General features: G+C 39.0%; 1 protein-coding gene across 12 annotated transcripts in view; it reads right to left on the bottom strand.

Moving 5' to 3' along the window:
• si:ch211-285f17.1 (sickle tail protein) overlaps positions 1–25,197 on the bottom strand; it is a 351,576-nt gene that overhangs the window by 192,175 nt on the left and 134,204 nt on the right. The window contains exon 1 of one of the 12 annotated variants that reach the window (XM_062021663.1): positions 1,505–1,645. The exons of the other annotated variants lie outside the window; for them this stretch is intronic. The gene's annotated coding sequence lies outside the window, so the exon portion shown is untranslated. Of the gene's footprint in view, positions 1–1,504; positions 1,646–25,197 lie in introns of those variants that run through there. 12 annotated transcript variants of the gene reach the window in all.

Below are 25,197 nucleotides of genomic sequence, written 5' to 3'. Positions count from 1 at the left end.
AGCATCAAAATCGCTTTCATTCCCCTCTTCCTTCTATAAGCAGCAGTATATTCAGCTTTAAAAAGATAAGGTTGTAAATCCTCATTCGTCCAAAAATAGTCATATTTGCTTTCTGTTACCAAGTCTGCCATGATTAGAAAATACACTTGTGTTTGTTTCCGGAAGCAGGAACGCAACATATTGCCAGTAGTCAGACATGCGCTGCTATGTAAACAGAAATCAATGAGCGGAATAATCAGTTCCGGAAATGATTAAATTGATCAAAATACGGTAAATATTGTACACATTACATATTTTTATGAAGGTGTCTGTTACTACATTATATATATACTTGCAGTGTGTATATTGTACATATTACATATTGTTATGAAGGTGTCTGTTACTACATTATATATATACTTGCAGTGTGTATATTGTACATATTACATATTGTTATGAAGGTGTCTGTTACTACATTATATATATACTTGCAGTGTGTATATTTAACATAATACATATTGTTATGAAGGTGTCTATTACTACATTATATATATACTTGCAGTGTGTATATTTAACATAATACATATTGTTATGAAGGTGTCTATTACTACATTATATATATACATGCAGTGTGTATATTTAACATAATACATATTGTTATGAAGGTGTCTATTACTACATTATATATATACTTGCAGTGTGTATATTGTACATATTACATATTATTATGAAGGTGTCTGTTACTACATTATATATATACATGCAGTGTGTATAATTAACATAGTACATATTGTTATGAAGGTGTCTGTTACTACATTATATATATACTTGCAGTGTGTATATTAAACATAATACATATTATTATGAAGGTGTCTATTACTACATTATATATAAACTTGCAGTGTGTATATAAAAAGTTGATGGAGAGTTATGAAGTTGTTTTAGAGGACTTTAAAGACTACAACAGTAACTCCCATTATCCGCATCTTTCAAGAGTTATTTATCATCTTTAAAATCGTAAATTTTTTTTAAAAAAAGACTGTGTTCTTGTCTCTCATAATGATTGTGAAGGACAGGCAAAATTCCCCCCCAGAAAAGTGCAGTTCCCCTTTACGGATTCACGTCTTGGAGATTGCAGAATGACTGTTTGCAATGTTGTCATCCGTTTGATCACCTGAACGAACCGGCCTGACCCCGCTTTAGGGCAGGCCGGGTGATGACTATGCGTCAAATAAGACGATGGAAGGAAAGGTTCACATAGCTTTAAGAGGACCCCCTCCCCTTTAGCTTAATTAGACACAGCCACACACACATTAGACTAGTGCTCACTAAATGGTTGGCTGCAGCTCATCTCGGAGCCAAACAGCCGCTGTGCAAAACAAGCTTTGAGAGGCGACGCAGCACACACAACTCCAAAGAGGATGCTGTTTTCAAGTGACAGCCCCAAAAAACTGGAGTCTGCACAACTTTCCGCCCAAAGATGAAAAACTTGAAGCACTAATGTAGCAGAGAGGCAGCCTCTTACCTCTGCTTCCTGGGATTAAAAAGCAGGTCGAGCAAAAAGTGGTGACAGGAACTTGACGACGAAAAAAAAAATACTTTTCAGCTCCGGCAGAACCGTGCACTTTCACAAGTCCCACTCCCTCTTTCCCTGACTCTCTCTCTCTCTCTCTCTCTCTCTCCCAGCTCTTACTTCAGCACTTCCTGGGCTTCTGTGTATGCTCCAATCAGGTCATCCGACACACTGAGTCCCCCGCCTCCCACCCTCTTGATCCTTTCACTCAGCCATTGTTGGGAAAGCTGAAGTGTGTGTGCACATTCCCAATCAGAAGCCGGATGTCTACGGAACGTTCTCCTTGATCGGGTCTTTGTATTCTCAGGGCGTTCAATCGATCGCAACTGGACTGTTCGGTTGGTCTTCGAAGACGTTTCGCCCCTCACTCTTCGTCAACTCATGCTCATAGACTTTGCTTGGTCAGATCTCGTCTCCATGCTGGTACCAAAGTCCCAACTATGTATCCTCCAACGAGAGGTCAGCGTACACAGGCAAGGATGGTTCTGCCTAGAGATGTCCGATAATGGCTTTTTTGCCGATATTGTCCAACTCTTAATTACCGATTCCGATATTAACCGATACCGATATATACAGTCGTGGAATGAACACATTATTATGCCTAATTTTGTTGTGATGCCCCGCTGGATGCATTAAACAATGTAACAAGGTTTTCCAAAATAAATCAACTCAAGTTATGGAAAAAAATGCCAACATGGCACTGCCATATTTATTATTGAAGTCACAAAGTGCATTATATTTTTTTAACATGCCTCAAAACAGCAGCTTGGAATTTGGGACATGCTCTTCCTGAGAGAGCATGAGGAGGTTGAGGTGGGCGGGGTTGAGTTGGGGGGGGGGGGAGGGGTTAGAGGGGGGTGTATATTGTAGTGTCCCGGAAGAGTTAACGCTGCAAGGGGTTCTGGTATTTGTTCTGTTGTGTGTATGTTGTAGGGGTGTGGGAAAAAATCGATTCGAATTCGAATCGCGATTCTCACGTTGTGCGATTCAGAATCGATTCTCATTTTTAAAAAAATCGATTTTTTTTTTAGTAAATTTTTTTTTTTTTTTTTTTTTAATTAATTAATCCAACAAAACAATACACAGCAATACCATAACAATGCAATCCAAGTCCAAAACCAAACCCGACCCAGCAACACTCAGAACTGCAATAAACAGAGCAATTGAGAGGAGACACAAACACGACACAGAGCAAACCAAAAGTAGTGAAACAAAAATGAATATTATCAACAACAGTATCAATATTAGTTACAATTTCAACATAGCAGTGATTAAAAATCCCTCATTGACATTATAATTAGACATTTAATTTATGAGATGCGATGCAAGTGTAAGCCACTGTGACACTATTGTTCATTTTTTGTATTTTTTATTAATGTTTGTAATGATAATATCAATGAGGGATTTTTAATCACTGCTATGTTGAAATTGTTACTAATATTGATACTGTTGTTGATGATATTCATTTTTGTCTCACTACTTTTAGATTGTTCCGTGTCATGTTTGTGTGTCCTCCATTGCTCTCAATTGCTCTGTTTATTGCTGTTCTGAATGTTGCTGGGTCGGGTTTGGTTTTGAAATTGTATTGCATTATTATGGTATTTTTGTGTATTGTTTTCATTTAAAGAAAATAAATATTTATATTTTTTTTAAATTGTTTTTGAATCGAGAATCGTGTTGAATTGAAAAAAAAAATCGACTTTAAATTGAATCGTGACCCCAAGAATCGATTTTGAATCGAATCGTGGGACACCCAAAGATTCACAGCCCTATTATGTTGTGTTACGGTGCAGATGCTCCCCCGAAATGTGTTTTTCATTCTTGTTTGGTGTGGGTTCACAGTGTGGCGCATATTTGTAACAGTGTTAAAGTTGTTTATACGGTCACCTTCAGTGTGACCTGTATGGCTGTTGACCAAGTATGCCTTGCATTCACTTGTGAGTGTGAAAAGCTGTAGATATTATGTGATTGGGCAGTGCCTTTAAGGTTTAATGGCGCTCTGTACTTCTCCCTACGTCCGTGTACGCAGCGGCGTTTAAAAAAGTCATAAATTTACTTTTTGAAACTGATACCGATAATTTTGAAACCGATACTGATAATTTCCGATATTACATTTTAAAGCATTTATCGGCCGATAATATCGGCAGTCCGATATTATCGGGCATCTTTAGTTCTGCCCCATTGTAGTGAAAAAACCCCCCTGAAAAAACATTAAGTCAGGGGTGCCAAACTCATTTTAGCTCAGGGAACGCATGGAGGTAAAGGTAAAATCATGGCAGGATAACTTAAAAATAAAGACAACTCCAGGTTGTTTTCTTTGTTTTACTTTTGGCCAAAAAATAGAAGAAGCACATTATGAAAACGTACAAATAACAAATAATCCTCTGGACAAAACACTACAAGTTTTGTTGAAAATTCAGAGGAAAATTGGTGCAGCTTCAAAAATCACAATGACCTTAGACTTCGTCTCAGTGTATCTACAAAGCCTGTATTAAACTTTAAGTCACAGGCTCTCTGGGATTGAACAAAAAACAACAACATGTAAACTCTTCGAGGTATCAAACACCTCCTTTGTCATGTCCACGTATCAATGCAGTGCTAACTCAACGAACCGTAGGAAACGGAGGTCAAAATCTATTCAAAAGGGTTACGTTTTCTCATTTTTGACAGAGTGGGGGAGTAAGGGTGCCAAATGACCATGTGTTCGAAGCTGAAGACATAAAACGGCAGGTTTTAAAGTTAAAGCAACGTTATCAAGGACGCCCCTGCTTATTTCAGTAGGACAATGCCAGGCCAAGTGTTACAACAGTGCGGGTACTGGACTTGCCTGCCATTAAAGTTAAAGTACCAATGATGGTCACACACACACTAGGTGTGGTGAAATGTGTCCTCTGCATTTGACCCATCCCCTTGTTCACCCCCTGGGAGGTGAGGGGAGCAGTGGGCAGCAGTGGTAGCCGCGCCCGGGAATCATTTTTGGTGATTTAACCCCCAATTCCAACCCTTGATGCTGAGTGCCAAGCAGGGAGGTAATGGTTCCCATTTTTATAGTCTTTGGTATGACTCGGCCGGGGTTTGAACTCACGACCTACCGATCGCAGGGCGGACACTCTAACCACTAGGCCACTGAGTAGGCTAAGTTTCATGTGAGTCGCAGCCACGCTTTACTTTGTACCTCTTGCTAGTCCTAACAGAATTGCTATTGTGACATCCAGTGGACACATTTAGAACAGCAGTTTCTGAGGACGAGCACCATCGCGCAGGGGCGGGGCGTGTGCTGACGGCGAGACACAGCTGGCAGGTGATTAGATTTCACAGGTGGTACGTGTTAATTTTAATCATCTGTTGTCTTTAACAGTAAGCGGCCGGGAGCAGAGAGGGAGAGAGGATACGGACGTGACTGAAAAGTCAAGTTTTTTCTGTCAAAACAGAAGGAAGGAATACATTTAGTAAGAAAAGATAAAGTAGTTAAATGATGCATATTATATATCCAGGATATCAGGGGCCAGATAAGATAATTTGGTGGTCCAGATCTGGTTCCGCGGGCCTTGAGTTGACACCCGTGGTTTACTGGACTGATATTTTGATGCACTAAGTTTTTGTAATATTCATATAATAATTAGGAAGTTGTTTAAGAATAGGATTGTCTTTATTAGCACGTGGAAGGATTTTGTTGGCGTGAAGTCAGAATTTGCCCCCAAAGCTTCCCTGTGGTTAAGGCACCTCCTGCTATACTTAGATCAGGAGGAGATTAAATAGAATCTGAAGGGAACACCTAAGAAAACTGGAAATCCGCCTGGGGCCGTGTGATGAGCAACATGGCAAAAATAAAAGAGGCGACGGCACAAATGTAACAGGAACTGTTGGCAACTACTCTGCTTTGTTTTGACTCATCGACTGTGCTGCTTCTCTGGAAGTTGTTATTTTCCGTCTTTGTTCGCCTTTCTGTTGCAGTGAAGGGGACGTCGGCATGTTGTTACCCACTCGGACTGATCTGTGGCAAGAACATGGAGGACCAGGAGGGCGGAAAAGGGGTGTTATTGTTAATTTTAGAGATAAATGCTTTAAAATGTAATATCGGAAATTATCGGTATCGGTTTCAAAAAGTAAAATTTATCGGCGGTCCCGGGGGGGGATTTTTATTTATTTATTTATTTTTTGCCTTAAAAAAATACAATCATGTGTGCTTATGGACTGTATCCCTGCAGACTGTATTGATCTATATTGATATATAATGTAGAAACCAGAATATTAATAACAGAAATAAACAACCCATTTGTGCGAATGAGTGTAAATGGGGTAGGGAGGTTTTTTGGGTTGGTGCACTAATTGTAAGTGTATCTTGTGTTTTTTTATGTTGATTTAATTTTAAAAAAAATTAAAAAAAACAAAACAAGTTTTTTTGTTTTTTTTTATTATTTCTTGTGCGGACCGGTACTGGTTGGGGACCACTGGTTTAATGCATCCAGCGGGGCATCACAACAAAATTAGGCATAATAATGTGTTCATTCCACGATCGTTATCGGTTGATATCGGAATCGGTAATTAAGAGGTGGACAATATCGGAATATCGGATATCGGCAAAAAAGCCATTATCGAACATCTCTAGTTAATTTGTTTTGTTGGGTTTTTTTGGGGGGGAGGGGGATAAATGAGTATGAATAAATAAATACTACAAAAAAAAAAGAAAAAAGACTGAATTAAGTTTGGGTTGATTTTGGCGACGCCAGTGGACCAAAGCGGTAGTGATTTGCCTGAAAGAAGACACCATTTCCAATGAGCTTCATAAATCATCAGAAATGACTGTCAGAATACACACAAAATGACACCATAATACCACGATGATTCAGTATGACTGATATTTCCACAGTAGGAACTAGGGTTGTACGATATACCGGTACTAGTATAGTACCCTGATACTAATGAATCATATTCGGTACTATGCCGCCTCTAAAAAGTACCGGTCATCCACCCCCTGCCCCCCCGTCGTCGTCACGTCGTGACATTGCTGGTTTTACGAGCAGAGGAGCATGTTCGGCAGCGCACAATCACGGAGTACTTACAAGCAGACACAGTGTGTAGACAAAAAAGGGAGAATGGACGCATTTTGGCTTAAAAACTAACGATAAAGGTGAATTTATAACACTGAAACGCTCTCAGGAAGAGGTGCTTTAAGACATGGCTAGCTCGCTAGCGGCTAACGTCCATCCGCAGTCTGCAGTGTTGTAGCTACTTCTAAATCATTAATCCTCGCCTCCATGGCGACAAATAAAGTAAGTTTCTTACAAGTATCATCCCTGCAGGACGAGGAATAGCTAAACATGCTTCACTACACACCGTAGCTCACCGGCGTCACAATGTAAACACTGTAATGATACCAAGTACAGGAGTGTATCAAGTCGATACTAAAAAAAAATATTTTATGTATATAAAGTCAGGAAATGCGTCCCTGGACACATGAGAACTTAAAATATTTTTTTCGTTTTTTTAAAATTCATATTATGTTTATAAACTAAGGAAATACGTCCCTGGACACATGAGGACTTTGAATATGACCAATGTATGATCCTGTAACAACTTGGTATCGGATCGATACTCAAATGTGTGGTATAGTAAAGTATCAAACAACAGAAGAATAAGTGATTATTACATTTTAACAGAAGTGTAGATAGAACATGTTGAAATGGAAAGTAAGCAGATATTAACAGTAAATTAACAAGTGGATTAATAATCCATTTTTACAGCTTGTCCTTTATATTGTTGATAAACTAATAGGTAGATAAATGACACAATATGTTACTGCATATGTCAGCAGACTAATTAGGAGCCTTTGTTTGTTTACTTACTACTAAAAGACAAGTTGTCTCGTATGTTCACTATTTTATTTAAGGACAAACTTGCAATAATAAACATATGTTTAGTGTACCCTAAGATTTTTTGTTAAAATAAAGCCAATAATGCCATTTGTGTGGTCCCCTTTATTCAGAAAAGTATTGAAAAGTACCGAAAAACATTTTGGTACCGGTACTGGTACCTAAATATTGGTATCGGGACAACACTAGTAGGAACCTATATATTTTACTCTAACTTTATATTTGAGGTTGGCTGTCATCTCATGTTTTTTTGAGTTTGTTGCGTGGCTGGTCGTGTCGGTGTGGAACTGCGAACTATCAAGCTGACGCCTATTTATTGCTAACACCCAAATTCCCGATAGCTATCATTAGCATTATCATTTTGATTTGAGCGTCGAAAGTCACTAACTAGTTTAGCAGGAAAAGAGCCAAGGCAGTATCGGTCTGAAATCACTCGTCTTCGAGCTCACGCCAGCGAGTGAAAGCCGGTGGCAATGTTGATCCTTGACTGTCCGTTTATCCGGGTAGCCTCCCTTTTTGCCTCTTCAGACAAAACTTTTCGTTTCTTTGGTCGTTTTGCAGCTTCGGCCATGATAGCAGTAATTGCACACAGGCGTTTGCATACGTCTTTTTAACGAATGGGGAAAGGGGCGCAGTGACGTATGCCGTAAGGCACGGGAGTCAAACTGGTTTTCACTGAGGGCCATATCGCAGTTGTGGCTGACCTCAGATGGCTGCTTGTAACCGTGAATAATTTATGGCTATAAATGTATGAGGATTCACCTCCAAGTATTATTATACAATTGCCTATGCATTTGATTATATATATATATATATATATATATATATATATATATATATATATATATATATATATATATATATATATATATATATATATATATATATATATACAATCTTTAGATTTTGCAGTAAAATAAACTGGCAGCTCAGTTGCTACAGTTTTACTGTAAAATTGATGGTGTTTTTTAATTTTTTTACAGCGTATTACTGTAAATGGGAAAAGGGTACTATAGTTTTTGTACGACAAAATCCTAGCAACTGAGCTGCCAGTTTTTTACTGTACGTTCTACAGTATTGTTATTTTTAGTGTACAGTTGGATGAAAAACTTGCATTGAAATCATAAGTCAAGCACATATTTGTCATTTTTATGAAATGTATGATAGTATTATATTTGTTGCATTATTAGATATTATATTTTAAAAGATATGCAATTGCATGCAATTTTATTTTATTTTATTGCTGCTTGTATTTATTTATTAGATGCCTTTTACTGAATATGCACAAACACTGTTTTTAATATGAGATAATGCCTTTTATACTGTATTTTGTTTGTATGCAGATTGCATATTGATATAATCAGTGTTGGGACTAACGCGCTACAAAGTAACGCGTTACTGTAACGCCGTTACTTACGGCGGTAAATAGTAATCTAACGCGTTATTTTTTTATATTCAGTAACTCAGTTATTGTTACTACATGATGCGTTACTGCGTTATTTTACGTTATTTTTTATGTAGTATCGGCTAGAAACTGAGAAGATCTGAGTGTGTTTTATTGGAGCGCTGCAAGAAGAGGCGACCGGAAAGAGGAGCGCGCTGTGTATGTGTGTGTGTGTGTGTGTGTATGTGTGTGTGTGTGTGGGAGGGGGCGTATCTGTGTCGAAGTCGAGTTTCTTAACATGGAGATATTCTCACTACTTTTCTTTTGTCGACCACAAAGAAAATAACATTTTAGTTAAATGTAAGTTGTGTCTTGGATCAAAGATCGTATCCTAGCAATTCAAATCTGCTGAAACAGCTACAAAAGCAACATGCTTCGACGAAGCTAGTAAAGAGAGACACACTTCACCTCCTGAGCAACAGCGGCTGGATTTTATCGAGGCATCTGCCTCTGCTCACTGAAGGTACACACACTCTGTCAATTCTCTTATATACTGTTGCTCTTTCATTCTAGAGTTCTAGAGTGTTTGATTATCACATCACTCTAAATGTATAGACTATAAAGTTCACAAACATAAAGAGGGATCCTAGTGGGCCAGGCCAATATTTCCTTATCTCTATACTAAAACGGGGGAAATGTGTAGAGTGTTCTGGGCTTCAGACATGATTTTATTTCACAATTCCTTGAGAGAAAAAAAAACGCCTGGTTAGGCTTTGTGTATGTAGTGTGTGCCTTCCTTGGTTTACAGCTATGTCGTTATTATGCTGTTTGTTACTTATGTATGTTATGTTGCAGCTATTTAGCATAGTTTTGTCAATTTGTTCTGGCCTGAAATAAATTGGCCCTCTGAAACATATCTTTGTCTTTGTGTGTTGTATGTAGACCACGTTGCTTAGCAGAGTTCAGTGATGCAAATGCATGTCAAGTTGATCAACAGATTGTTTTATTCTCCAGTGCAATAACAGTACTGTAATGAAGGCTAAAAGGGCACTAAAGAGGGCCTTAAAAAACAATTAAAAAAATAAAAATAATATATATATATACATATAAAAGTAACTAAATAGTTACTTTACACAGTAACGCATTACTTTTTGGTGTAAGTAACTGAGTTAATAACTGAGTTACTTTTGAAATAAAGTAACTAGTAACTGTAACTAGTTACTGGTTTTCAGTAACCAACCCAACACTGGATATAATAAATGTATTTTTTTCTGTCAAAATGGAAAGCACTAATACATTTTGTAAAGTACTGCATTGACGCATATTATTTCAAAGCTTTTGCGGGCCACATTAAATAACTCAAAATTGCTTAGCGCCTCCTCAGGCCACGACAGAGGTGTCATTCATCTAGTTGTATTGTTTTATCCCAAAAGTTATGAAAATATTTTATGAAAGGTTGAAAAGTTACAAAGCTTTAATGCTAAGAAATACTTAGCCATTGTGTTTTCAATGGGAAATTGTTTTGTAGTTAGTTTTTGTGTGTTCTAAGCTAACTGAAGAAACACAAATATTTGACCCCATTTATTGTACTCCTTCATAAATGACCTGAAAATAAACAGAATGACATATCTTCTTTTTTTTTTTTTTTTTTTTATCCTACAAGCTATAGTGGCCCCCGGTCTTCAGACACATAGTACCATACATACATACATAGTACCCTTTAAAGGCCTACTGAAAGCCACTACTACCGACCACGCAGTCTGATAGTTTATATATCAATGATGAAATCTTAACATTGAAACACATGCCAATACGGCCGGGTTAACTTATAAAGTGACATTTTAAAATTCCCGCCACACTTCCGGTTGAAAAACTCCTTTGGATATGATTTATGCGTGTGATGTCATAAAATGCACGGAAGTGTTTGGGCCCTATTGGACACAATACACAAAGCTCTGTTTTCTTCGACAAAATTCCACAGTATTCTGGACATCTGTGTTGGTGAATCTTTTGCAATTTGTTTAATGAACAATGGAGGCTGCAAAGAAGAACGTTGTAGGTGGGATCGATCGGTGTATTAGCGGCTAAGTACAATACTTACAGCAACACAACAAGGACTACTTACCCTGATAGAAGACGCCGATGCTTGCCGCCAAACCCACGGACGAAGTCCTTCATCGCGCCGTTGATCGCTGGAACGCAGGTGAGCACGGCTGTTGATGGGAAGATGAGGGCTAGCTGGCGTAGGTGGAGCGCTAATGTTTTATCATAGTTCTGTGAGTTCCGGTTGCTAAGTTGCTAAATTAGCCTTAGTGTCGTTAGCAACAGTATTGTTAAGCCTTAACAGGCTGAGAATTTTTAACCGTGTAGTTTAATAGTATTTTTGCTCTTCTGTCTATCCTTCCAGTCAGGGGTTTATTTATTTTGTTTCTATCTTCATTTGAGAACGATGCTAGCACGTTAGCTCAGTAGCTAAGTGTGTCACCGATGTATTGTCTTGGAGATAAAAGTCACTTTAAATGTCCATTTCGCGTGCTCGACTCTCATTTTCAAGAGGATATAGTATCCGAGGTGGTTTAAAATACAAATCCGTGATACACAATAGAAAAAGGAGAGAGTACATAGTTCTGTGAGTTCCGGTTGCTAAGTTGCTAAATTAGCCTTAGTGTCGTTAGCAACAGCATTGTTAAGCCTTACCAGGCTGAGAATTTTTAACCGTGTAGTTGCATGTACATGGTTTAATAGTATTTTTGCTCTTCTGTCTATCCTTCCAGTCAGGGGTTTATTTATTTTGTTTCTATCTGCATTTGAGAACGATGCTAGCACGTTAGCTCAGTAGCTAAGTGTGTCACCGATGTATTGTCGTGGAGATAAAAGTCACTTTAGATGTCCATTTCGCGTGCTCGACTCTCATTTTCAAGAGGATATAGTATCTGAGGTGGTTTAAAATACAAATCTGTGATTTACAATAGAAAAAGGAGAGAGTGTGGAATCCAATGAGCCAGCTTGTACCTAAGTTACGGTCAGAGCGAAAAAAGATACGTCCATCACTGCCTCTCTAGTCCTTCACTGTAACGTTCCTCATCTACGAATCTTTCATCCTCGCTCAAATTAATGGGGTAATCGTCACTTTCTCGGTCCAAATCTCTCTCGCTCCATTGTAAACAATGGGGAATTGTGAGGAATACTAGCTCCTGTGACGTCACGCTACTTCCGGTACAGGCAAGGCTTTTTTTATCAGCGAGCAAAAGTTGCGAACTTTATCGTCGATTTTCTCTACTAAACCCTTTCAGCAAAAATATGGCAATATCGTGAAATGATCAAGTATGACACAGAATGGATCTGCTATTCCCGTTTAAATAAAAAAAAATCATTTCAGTAGGCCTTTAACTCCATCATACCTCAACAGCCCTGGCGGTAATTGACCACCATCTAGACGCGCTCTTTCTTAGCAAAGGGGGGGTGTGGAGTCGAGATGTTGGGGGTGCAGAGTGAGGAGGTGAGAGGTGACGGGTGCCAGGGGGCGGGTTGACAGCAGCACACTGAGCTTTTGTTGGCGTTGTCAACACCTCCCGTCATTGCGCCATGCGAACACCTTGTGACCTGTACAACAACCTCCAGATACTCAGCTCTGGCTTTTACGGATCCCGCTACTACAAACCTCCCAGAACAGTGTCATATTTAGACCGGGTTCTTAAAAGTTATTTAAAAGCTATTAAAACAATCATTTTTTAACAATAGCAAAATATAGAATGTTATGAGAAATACCACCGACATCGCTCACATATTATTCAGCGGAATCGAACAAAGAATCCCACACATTCGTGACTCAGGCTACATTCACACTGCAGAATATGATGCCCAATTACCGTATATTTTTCGGACTATAAGGCGCACTTAAAGGCCTACTGAAAGCCACTACTACCGACCACGCAGTCTGATAGTTTATATATCAATGATGAAATCTTAACATTGCAACACATGCCAATACGACCAGGTTAGATTAGTAAAGTGCAATTTTAAATTTCCCGCGAAATATTCTGCTGAAAACGTCTCGGTATGATGACGTTTGCGCGTGACGTCACGGACTGTAGCGGACATTTTGGGACACCATCGTGGCCAGCTATGAAGTCGTCTGTTTTCATCGCAAAATTCCACAGTATTCTGGACATCTGTGTTGGTGAATCTTTTGCAATTTGTTTAATGAACAATGAAGACAGCAAAGAAGAAAGCTGTAGGTGGGAAGCGGTGTATTAGCGGCCGGCTGCAGCAACACAAACACATAGCTGGTGTTTCATTGTTTACATTCCCGAAAGATGACAGTCAAGCTTTACCATTGGCCTGTGGAGAACTGGGACAACAGAGACTCTTACCAGGAGGACTTTGAGTTGGATACGCGGTACCGTGAGTACGCAGCTGCGGCTTCCAAACATTTGATCGCTTGCCCGTACGTGCGTGCCGCTATGTGCATGTCACGTACGTAACTTTGGGGAAATATATGTGCTGTATGAACTTTGTGGAGGTGAACGGTACTTTGGGCTGTGGGATTGAGTGTGTTGTGCGGGTGTTTGAGTTGTATTGGTGGGTTATATGGACGGGAGGGGGGAGGTGTTTGTTATGCGGGATTAATTGGTGGCATATTAAATATAAGCCTGGTTGTGTTGTGGCTAATAGAGTATATATATGTCTTGTGTTTATTTACTGTTGTAGTCATTCCCAGCTGAATATCAGGTCCCACCCGCCTCTCACAGCATCTTCCCTATCTGAATCGCTTCCACTGCCCTCTAATCCTTCACTTTCACTTTCCTCATCCACAAATCTTTCATCCTCACTCAAATTAATGGGGTAATCGTCGTTTTCTCGGTCCGAATCCCTCACGCTGCTGGCGTCCAAGAATAAAAACAATGTGCAGATGTGAGGCGCTCCACAACCTGTGACGTCACGCTACTTCCGGTACAGGCAAGGCTTTTTTTTATCAGCGACCAAAAGTTGCGAACTTTATCGTCTATGTTCTCTACTAAATCCTTTCAGCAAAAATATGGCAATATCGCGAAATGATCAAGTATGACACATAGAATGGAACTGCTATCCCCGTTTAAATAAGAAAATCTCATTTCAGTAGGCCTTTAAAATCCATTAATTTCCTCAAAAATCGACAGTGCGCCTTATAACCCGGTGCGCCTAATGCGCGGCATAATCCTGGTTGTGTTTACCGACATCGAAGCAATTTTAAAGTCCATGGTGTAATGATAAGTGTGACCAGTAGATGGCAGTCATACATAAGAGGTAGGAGCAAACTGCAAGATGACGCCAGTAAACAACACCAAAACTTTAAATGTTCCATTGAGAATATAGAACATTACACACGGCGCTCAAAAAATCTGTCAAAATGTTTTAAGTACGGTTTCGGTAAGCTATGAAGCACCGCTTGATGGATTGTCGGTGCATTAAACATACGAGTATTATTATGGTGTGTGTATAAGGACCGCAAAATGGCACCCATTAGCAGACATATTATATCAAGCTTTTTTTTCCGCAATATTATGCCAAACCAACTTTTCTTACCTTCTGGTACCTGCTGATGTGTATTTGGGATCTGCATAAGTTCTGAAAATGTGCACGCGTCCGCCATTGTAGTCCGTGCCGAAGCTTCTTCTTTTTCTCTACCTTCTTATGTGGCATTCATCCTCCGCTGTTGCCATTTCTAATATAAAGTAGTGTAAAGTTCTTACTTATATCTGTCAGTAAACTCGCTATGGAAGCGCTAAAACATACCGGTGTAGTGAGTTTACATTATTCACCCAAGGAACTTTAGTTATTAGAGGGTTCCGGTCGGACGGTTTTTCACGGGACACATTTCCGGCGTTGATGTTGCATTAGTGAGAAGATCCATCCATCCATTTTGCTGCTCCGTTATTGATTGAAGTAAAGTCTGAATGCCATTAAAACAGTTAGCTCCATCTTTTGACACTTCTTCCACTCCCGTCCTTGCACGCTACACCGCTACAACAAAGATGACGCTGTCAAAAGGTGAGCCACGCAGGTAAGACCTGCTTTAAAGTTGAATGGCTTATTACATACACTGAGACAAAGTGCAAGTTCATTGTGTTCTTGAAACTGCGTACATTTTTTTCTCAGTCAAGCGGATTATTTGTAATTGTGCATTACAAATAATTATTATTGTACTTTTGGCCAAAGTAAGACAAGAAAAACAATTTGAAGTTGTCTTTATCTTTAAGTTATCATGCCATGATTTTACCAGATTTTCCTTCATGTGGCCCCTGAGCTAAAATGAATGTCACACGCCTGGGCTAAGGAATCCTTTAACTATCTGTGGAGGGGGGCGTGGCCTGCGGACCTGCAGCGAAGCGGGGTGTGCCAGGTCCGGCTTCGAGATCAGCGACAGGTACGTAGATGGCCCACCTGGGCCTGGGTATCTAAACCGTGTTGTAACCCTGATTCGGGCTCGTGTGGCGATGTTTGGTGGTCCGAGGAACCCCGAGGAGAGAAACCTCTACACCATCTTTATTACAGGGGTGTCCAAAGTGCGGCCCGGGGGCCATTTGCGGCCCACAGCTAATTGTTTACCAGCCCACCACACATTCTGGAAATACAAAAAAACATTTAATAAAGTAGAATGAGGTGAAATCTAACTATAAAAAGTTGCAATGTTGACACAAAGCTGCCATGCAGGCTTTTTTTCTTTTTCTTTTGTCTATCTTTCTTTTTCTTTTTTTGCCATTGCTCAAAAAAAAAAAAAAAATCCATGTTATAATGAATTATTGACCTATTCAAGGCTCCAATTATTTCAAATATTTCACTTTAAAATGTTTTATGTGGGAAATATTGCATATATTGTGTGGTTGCCATACAAAAACATCAATATTTTATTTGACAAAAGAGCATAAAACAAACAAAATAAGAGTTCAAACGTAAAATAGACAGATATATCTGAAGTTGATCTCGTAACTTAAGTGTTGAAAGTAAAACAAAAACTAATAAAAATGTATCACTTTCTGAGTGGGGCACCTTTTGGATCCCAAATATATTTAATGGGATTTTATTCATCTTTTCACTGTGATTACTCAAAAATAATAATGAATTAAAATCAATGGTGTCCTGCATTATTGATATTTTTACTTCACATCAAACATTGCTTTCTGAATGTTTTGGGCAGTGGGGGAAATACTGCATATTTCAGTTTTATTATAAAAAACTAAGTTGTTTTTGACAGAAAAGGCATAAAACCTTTTTGTTTTTTTAAACTTTATATCAACCTGAAGTTGATATACTGTAGAGATTTACTGTATGTATCTGTATCATGAATCAATTTAAGTGGACCCCGACTTAAACAAGTTGAAAAACTTATTGGGGTGTTACCATTTAGTGGTCAATTGTACGGAATATGTACTGTGCAATCTACTAATAAAAGTTTCAATCAATCAAAGTTTCAAAAACTGTAAGCGTTATATAAATAAAAAAAATAATAATTTGACTTGTTCTTAACATTTTAATGACTTAGACCCTTTATGGTCCCCGGGAGCCCTAAAGGTAAAAAACAAACAAAATCGATATATTTTGTTACGGTTTGAAAATGAAAAATATCAAAATGGCCCCCCCGCATGCTTTAATTTTTCCGTGTGCGGCCCTCAGTGGAAAAAGTTTGGACACCCCTGCTTTATTATATGTGTGGGCGGGGCTTATGTGTTCATAGAGTGCACACAGAATGATGGACAACTCCATCATTCCTCATGTATTTTATATTGTTTTCTGCATGCAAAGCTAGAATTATTCTCTATCAAATGTGTTTAGGAAAAATGTATTCGGCTTTCCTTCTGGAACAAACCGAGGCACCACTGTCCTTGCCTTTGCCTTTAGCAGGTAGACTTTGAGAACTATTGCCTGACAATAAAAATAAGCCTCATGTGAAACAAGCTTGAATTATCCTCGTAGTCGTGGCCATAATGGAAAACTAAACAGGCATCTACATTATCTTTTCTATCCACTATGTCATCTTTTTTCCCCCCAGAACGAGTCACTAATTGTCCCCTGAAAGCCAGTCGGTGGAGCCACTCGTCAGGCTGCTCTTGCCAGCTTGCATTCGGGAAACATTTATCTTGCTGTTTAGTCTGGGCACCACATGTTGGAGCGGCACAGACGTAATGTGCACTGTTGTAAATGTGCTTTATTGTGTCGGGGGGGGGCAGAGATGCACACCAGACTGCAAAGCGGCATCCACAGGAGAAGAGGAAATGTGCATGGTCACTACCTGCACGGGCTCGGCGTACGCTTCTACGATAGGGAAAGAACGATAACGGCTGAGTCGTTTATAGAGCGTGTAAAACGGAGGTGGGGACAACATTGAAGGAAATGCAGCAGCATTAAACACATAAATCCTCTCATCCATCCATCTTCTTCCGCTTATCCGAGGTCGGGTCGCGGGGGCAGCAGCCTAAGCAGGGAAGCCCAGCTTTACCTCTCCCCAGCCACTTTGTCCAGCTCTTCCCAGGGATTCCGAGGCGTTCCCAGGCCAGCCGGGAGACATAGTCTTCCCAACGTGTCCTGGGTCTTCCCCGTGGCCTCTTATCAGTCGGACGTGCCCTAGGGAGGCGTTCGGGTGGCATCCTGACCAGATGCCCGAACCACCTCACCTGGCTCCTCTCCATGTGGAGGAGCATCAGCTTTACTTTGAGCTTCTCGCCCTATCTCTAAGGGAGAGCCCCGCCACCCGGCGGAGGAAACTCATTTCGGACGCTTGTACCCGTGATCTTGTCCTTTCGGTCATAACCCAAAGCTCATGACCATAGGTGAGGATGGGAACGTAGATCGACCGGTAAATTGAGAGCTTTGCCTTCCGGCTCAGCTCCTTCTTCACCACAACGGATCGATACGGCGTCCGCATTACTGAAGACGCCGCACCGATCCGCCTGTCGACCTCACGATCCACTCTTCCCTCACTCGTGAACTAGACTCCGAGGTACTTGAACTCCTCCACTTGGGGCAGGGTCTCCTCCGCAACTAAATGAAGATAAAACTGAGATAATTGTTTTTGGTGCTAAAAAAGAAAGGTTTAAAGTCATCCAACACCTTCAATCACTGTCCCTGAAAACCTCAAATAAAGCCAGAAATCTTGGGGTTATTTTAGATTGTGATTTACATTTCGACAGTCACATCAAATCAGTAACAAAATCGGCCTACTATCACCTCAAAAATGTAAAAAGACTTAGAGGGCTCATGTCAGCTCAAGACTTAGAAAAACTTGTACATGCCTTTATTACCAGTAGGCTAGACTATTGTAATGGTCTCCTTGCAGGTCTTCCCAAAAAAACTGTCAGGCAGCTACAGCTTGTTCAGAACACTGCTGCTAGAGTTCTAACAAAGACCAAAAAATGTGAGCACATTACACCAATTCTTAAATCCTTACATTGGCTCCCTGTACATCAGAGAATAGATTTCAAAATCCTCCTGCTCACATATAAATCACTACATGGTCTAGGGCCCAAGTATATCACTGATATGCTCCCACTATATACGCCCTCTAGATCACTAAGATCTTCTGAGACCAATCTGTTAGCGGTTCCAAGAGTAAACTCAAATCAAGGGAGATCATCATTCAGTCACTATGCAACACATAGCTGGAATAAACTTCCTGAAGATGTCAGACTCTCCCCAACTCTCACTACTTTTAAAACTAGACTGAAGACTTTTATGTTCACCTTAGCTTTCAGCTAAATCTTTTAATCTTTTAACTTTTAACGTCTGCACTGTTTTTATTTTTATTGTCTGCATTTTAATTTTGCTTTTATTTTCTTTCATTTCACTTTGTTGTCTGTGAAGCACTTTGAGTCTGCCTTGTGTATGAAAAGCGCTATACAAATAAAGTTGCCTTGCCTTGCCTTGCCTTGCAACCCGGAGATGGCACTCCACCCTTTTCCGGGCGAGAACTATGGACTTGGACTTGGAGGTGCTGATTCTCATCCCAGTCGCTTCACACTCGGCTGCGAACCGATCCAGTGAGAGCTGGAGATCCTGGCCAGATGAAGCCATCAGGACCACATCATCTGCAAAAAGCAGAGACCTAATCCTGCAGCCACCAAACCGGATCCCCTCAACGCCCTGACTGCGCCTAGAAATTCTGTCCATAAAAGTTATAAACAGAATCGGTGACAAAGGGCAGCCTTTGTCACCGATTCTGTTCATAAATCCTCTCATTGGTGACAGGAATACAAATATTGAAACTATGAAAAAGTATCGATACTTCGATACCAAGTCGATACCAACACTGCTTTTGTCGGGATCGTCAGTACCGTAACCGGATTGCTGGGTTACAATCACGTGACCTAGAGGCACTACGGGGATTTAGGCGGTGGTCTTGGGGGTATGGCCGAAAACTACATCACGTTTAGGTTGTCTCGATGTCATTTTGGTACCGGTACCAAAATGTATTTCGATACTTTTCTAAATAAAGGGGACCACAAAAAAAATGCCATTATTGGCTTTATTTTAACAAAAAGTCTTAGGGTACATTAAACATATGTTTATTATTGCAATCGAATAATAATTTTGTCCTTAAATAAAATAGTGGACATACTAGACAACTTGTCTTTTAGTAGTAAGTAAACAAACAAAGGCTCCTAATTAGTATGCAGTAACATATTGTGTCATTTATCTACCTATTATTTTGTCAACATTATGAAGGACAAGCTGTAAAAATTGATTATTAATCCACTTGTTCATTTACTGTTAATATCTGCTTATTTTCCGTTTCAACATGTTCTATCTACACTTCTGTTAAAATGTAATAATCACTTATTCTTCCGGACCATAGGGCGCACCGGATTATAAGGCGCACTGCCGATGAGCGGGTCTAGTCAGGTCTTTTTTCATACAAAAGGTGCATTAAAGGGGTCATACTATGAATTTTTTCTGAATGTAAAAGACTTCCTTGTGGTCTACATAACATGTAATGGTGGTTATTTGGTCAAAATGTTGCATAGATGATGTTTTACAGATCATCTTCAAGCCGCTTTCTGACAGTCTCTTCAGGATGCGCCGTTTTGTGGGCGGTCTTATTTACGTGGCTCACCTTCGACAGCGTCTTCTCCCCGTCATCTTTGTTGACAGGAGTGGAAGAAGTGTCAAAAGATGGAGCTAACTGTTTTAATGACATTCACACTTTACTTCAATCAATAACGGAGCAGCATCTCCTCATCCGGAAACGACAACACCGGAAATGTGTCCCGTGAAAAACCGAAACTCTCTAATAACTAAAGTTCCTTGGGTGAATAATGTAAACTCACTACACCGGTATGTTTTAGCGCTTTCATGCCGAGTTTACTGACCGATATAAGTAAGAACTTTACACTACTTTATATTACAAATGGCAACAGCGGAGGATGAATGTCCCATAACAAGAAGATAGAGAAAAAGAAGAAGCCTATCGACTACAAAGGCGGACCGCACAATTTTTCAGGACTTATGCAGATCCCAAATACAGATCAGCAGGTACCACGAAGGTAAGAATAGTTGCTTTTGCGTTATATTGCGAAACAAAACGGCAGATAATATGTCTTAACTTATACACACACCATAATAATACTGGTATGTTGAAGCACAGTACAATCCATCAAGCGGTGCGGCTTCATAGCTTACCAAAGTCCTACTAAAACATTTCGATAGATTTTTGAGCGCCGTGTGTAATGTTCTATATTTTCAATGGAACATATAAAATGTCGGTGTTGTTTACTTGAGCCATCTTGCAGTCTACACGTATCTATTACGTGTGACTGCCATCTACTGGTCACACTTATCATTACACCTTGTACCAAATACAAACTCCGTTTCCATATGAGTTGGGAAATTGTGTTAGATGTAAATATAAACGGAATACAATGACACACTTTTGAAGCTTCTCAGGTGGAATTCTTTCCCATTCTTGCTTGATGTACAGCTTAAGTTGTTCAACAGTCCGGGGGTCTCCCTTGTGGTATTTTAGGCTTCATAATGTGCTACACATTTTCAATGGGAGACAGGTCTGGACTACAGGCAGGCCAGTCTAGTACCCGCACTCTTTTACTATGAAGCCACGTTGATGAACACGTGGCTTGGCATTGTCTTGCTGAAATAAGCAGGGGCGTCCATGATAACGTTGCTTGGATGGTAACATATGTTGCTCCAAAACCTGTATGTACCTTTCAGCATTAATGGCGCCTTCACAGATGTGTAAGTTACCCATGTCTTGGGCACTAATACACCCCCATACCATCACACATGCTGGCTTTTCAACTTTGTGCTTATAACAATCCGGATGGTTCTTTTCCTCTTTGGTCCGGAGGACACGACGTCCACAGTTTCCAAAAACAATTTGAAATGTGGACTCGTCAGACCACAGAACACTTTTCCACTTTGTATCAGTCCATCTTGGATGAGCTCAGGCCCAGCGAAGCCGACGGCGTTTCTGGGTGTTGTTGATAAACGGTTTTCGCCTTGCATAGGAGATTTTTAACTTGCACTTACAGATGTAGCGACCAACTGTAGTTACTGACAGTGGGTTTCTGAAGTGTTCCTGAGCCCATGTAGTGATATCCTTTACACACTGATGTCGCTTGTGTATGCAGTACAGCCTGAGGGATTGAAGGTCACGGGCTTAGCCGCTTACGTGCAGTGATTTCTCCAGACTCTCTGAACCCTTTGATGATATTACGGACCGTAGATGGTGAAATCCCTAAATTCCTTGCAGTAGCTGGTTGAGAAAGGAACGGATTTTAAGTGCGCCGTATAGTCCGAAAAATACGGTACGTGTTTGAGTCTTTTTACTAGCCTATTTCAGATCAAATTACATGATGTCACACTAACACGATATTGGCATGATACTAAGAACAATATTTTTTGTTGTATGTATTTGAATGCTCTTCAGATAACATAAAATAGTTGTTATTTATGAGCATATTGACAATATAAGCCTCCGCCTCTAATATTGGCCTCTGCCGGGTTGTTTATGTACAGTTACCTCTTTGTAGCTGTTATTGCAATTTTAAGTGATCTTAAATGATAGTGAAGTAGTGAATTCTAAACTACTCGGGTTCAGCTTTCAAAAATGTCCTCGTGATATCAAATAAGTATCGAGGATTGTGGAAATCCATAGGTATCGATTACTAAATGTTGGCATTGCGGCAACCCTAAATTGGTTTGGACAGTGTGAGCAGATGAGGACTGCTGTACATCTCTTGCTGCGCATTGGCGCCTTTAAAAGGGAGCCACCCTGTCAAAGAGCCACCTGTGCCCGCTGGAGGAGACAGAAGTGCAGCAATTCACTGAGCAGGTTGTGACGAGTGACAGATGGCCGCCTTTCAGATAGATAAATGTCAGCAGATTGAAAGGGGAACGAGGGCGCAGCAGGTTCATGCAGTCAAAGATGGCCGTCAAAAATGTAAACCAGGGGTGTGCAAAGTGCGGCCCGCAGCTTTTTATTCATTGCCCGCGGCACATTTTGAAATACTATAAAAAAAAATGTTTTTTTAAAACATAAAAAGGGAAATAAAAGAGCAAAACGGTGACATTTTGAGTCTAATAACACAAAACTGCCAAGCTGGCTGTTGTTTTTTGTTTTTTTAAAGCTGTTGTTCCTCCAAAAAATAATAATGATTCAAAATCTATGTTGTTATAAATTATTGACTTATTTAAGGCTCCAATTACTTCACATCAAATATTCCACTTTGAAATATTTTTTGGGGGGAATATTGCATATTGTGTGTTTTACCATGTAAAAAATGTATTTTCTTGACAAAAATGGCATGAATCAAAAACACACACACACACACAAAAAGGGATGAATCTGAAGTTCATCTTGAGACTAAAGCGTTGAAAGTTAAAAATAAAAATAAAAAAATAAAAATAAATATATATATATATATATATATATATATATATATATATATATATATATATATACATACATACATACATACATACATACATATGTGACTCATTGTTAATGCTTTTATGTGTGGGTGCCTTTTGGATCCCCAAAATATTCCACTTTGAAAGTCTTTCTGAGGAAAAAATTTATTATTTTGTATATTTGCTATAAAAAAATATAGGGTTTATATAATACATATATAAAACTAATAGAAAAAAAAATTAAAACTAATTTGAGGGGAGCATTAAAGGTTAAACAAAATCTATGTATTGTATTGATTTAAAAAAAAAAAAGTATATATATATATATATTTTTTTATATATAAACAAACAAAAAGTGGAATAAAAGAGCAAACAGGGGAAATGCAACTAGAAAAAAAGTTTCGATATTGAGGCTAATAAGAAAGCTGCTATGCTGGCTGTTTTTTAAAGTTGTAATTGCTCAAAAAATAACAACGAATCAAAATTTCATTGAATTATTGACCTATTTAAGGCTCCAATTACTTGAGGGGAGTGCTAAAGGTTACAAAAAAATCTATAAATTGTGTTGATCTTAAAAATGAAAAAAAAAAAACAAACAAAAATAAACAACAAATTATATATATATATATATATATATATATATATATATATATATATATATATATATATATATATATATATATATATATATATATATATATATATATATATATACCTGTATGTATATATATATAAACAAACAAAAAGTGGAATAAAAGAGCAAACAGAGGAAATGCAACTAGAAAAAAAGTTGCAATATTGAGGCTAATAACAAAGCTGCTATGCTGGCTGTTTTTTAAAGTTGTAATTGCTCAAAAAATAACAATGAATCAAAATTGAATGTAATTATTGACCTATTCAAGGTTCCAATTACTTCACATCCTATATTTCACTTTGAAATATTTTTTGAGAGAAATATTGCATATTTTTTGTGATTAACATGAAAAAAATAAGTTTTCTTTGACAAAAAGGGCATAAAACAAAAACATAAAAAAAAAAATTAAAACTTGTAATGGAGGGATACATTTGAAGTTCATCTTGAGACTTAAGCATTGAAAGTAAAAAATAAAAAAATAAAAAATTAGTGACACATTTTTAACACTTTTATGAGTGTTTTGGATCCCACTCTTCACATCAAATATTCCACATTGAAAATATTTTTGAGAAAAATATTTATTATTTTATATTGTGGCTAAAAAAACAGGGTTTTGACAAAAAGGGCGAAAAGCATTAAATAATAACGTAATATTGACAGATAGACCTGAAGTTGACCTGGAGATATACGTGTTGAATCAAATAATAAAAACAACATATGACTCATTTTTACAGTTTTAGGACTGAGACCCTTCAGGGTCCCTGGGAACCAAACTTGAGGGGAGCGCTAAAGCTTAAAGTTTTTATATTTTGTGTTGGTTTTGAAAATGAAAAGTATCCAAATGGGCCCCGGACACCCCTGATCTAGACAAAGACTGGTGGGAGGTCAGCCTGGCCGGCAAGGCCGACCAGCAGGCAGAACAAAACATGGACCTACATTTATAACTTAGACGCCATCTTCCACGTATTTGTGTTGGGTTTGTTTTCGTGTTTTTTGGCTGCACACTTGGATATTTAGCCAATCAGATTTCAGCTTCTGCAGCATGTGCTGCCATGTCATTGTCGTGTGTCTGCAGAATCAGAAAAGCAGACCCAATAAGGTCACGGCGGCCGCGATGGCTGACGGAGGAGGAAGTGGCTGCGATCAGTGTGTGTGTGTGTGTGTGTGTGTGTGTGTGTGTGGCTGGCTGCCGTGCTCTGCAGGTGTTTGCTAGCTCTGCTTTAATTGACTGAAATGAAATGTTTACAATCGCCCTTGCAAAGAGATCTACTCAGCAGTGATTCCGCCTGTCCTGATGCTATTGTTTTAGCCACAGTTTAGAAGCATCGCACCCATTTCCATTAAAAGGACTACAGGACTGCTATTTTAACACTTTTTACCCCAAGGTATATTATCTGAATTTTGTTTTGCACATTTATTGTGTTTTAGTCACTGCTTTGATTTCTTTGACTGAAAACCCCAAATTTTCTGAGCTTTTCATAAGCTATAAGCCATAAATCATCAAAATGATAACAAAGGAAGGCTCAAAATATTGTGAGTTTCATGTTCTGACCCGGCAGGCACAAGACATTGATACAACGTTGATTATACGTACATGTCCTTTAAAACTGACTTTGAAACAATGTTGCAAAATAGTTGTATTTGTAAATTGACACAACGTTGGATCCATGTTGTTGGTTGGGAAATGACCACATTTCAATGGTGAAATCGACGTCACAACCTGACATTGAATAAACATTGTCAAAAAGCATGTTGTTTCAACGTTGTACTTGTGTTGTAGATCAGTGTTTTTCAACCACTGTGCCACGTTAAAATATTTTTTGCAAACCAGTAATTATAGTCTGCAAATGATGTG

This window comes from Entelurus aequoreus, linkage group LG15, assembly GCF_033978785.1.
Source record: "Entelurus aequoreus isolate RoL-2023_Sb linkage group LG15, RoL_Eaeq_v1.1, whole genome shotgun sequence".
NCBI classification, from domain to species: Eukaryota; Metazoa; Chordata; class Actinopteri; order Syngnathiformes; family Syngnathidae; genus Entelurus; species Entelurus aequoreus.
Note: the sequence above shows the minus strand (reverse complement) of the source record. Positions and strands in the feature narration are given on the sequence as shown.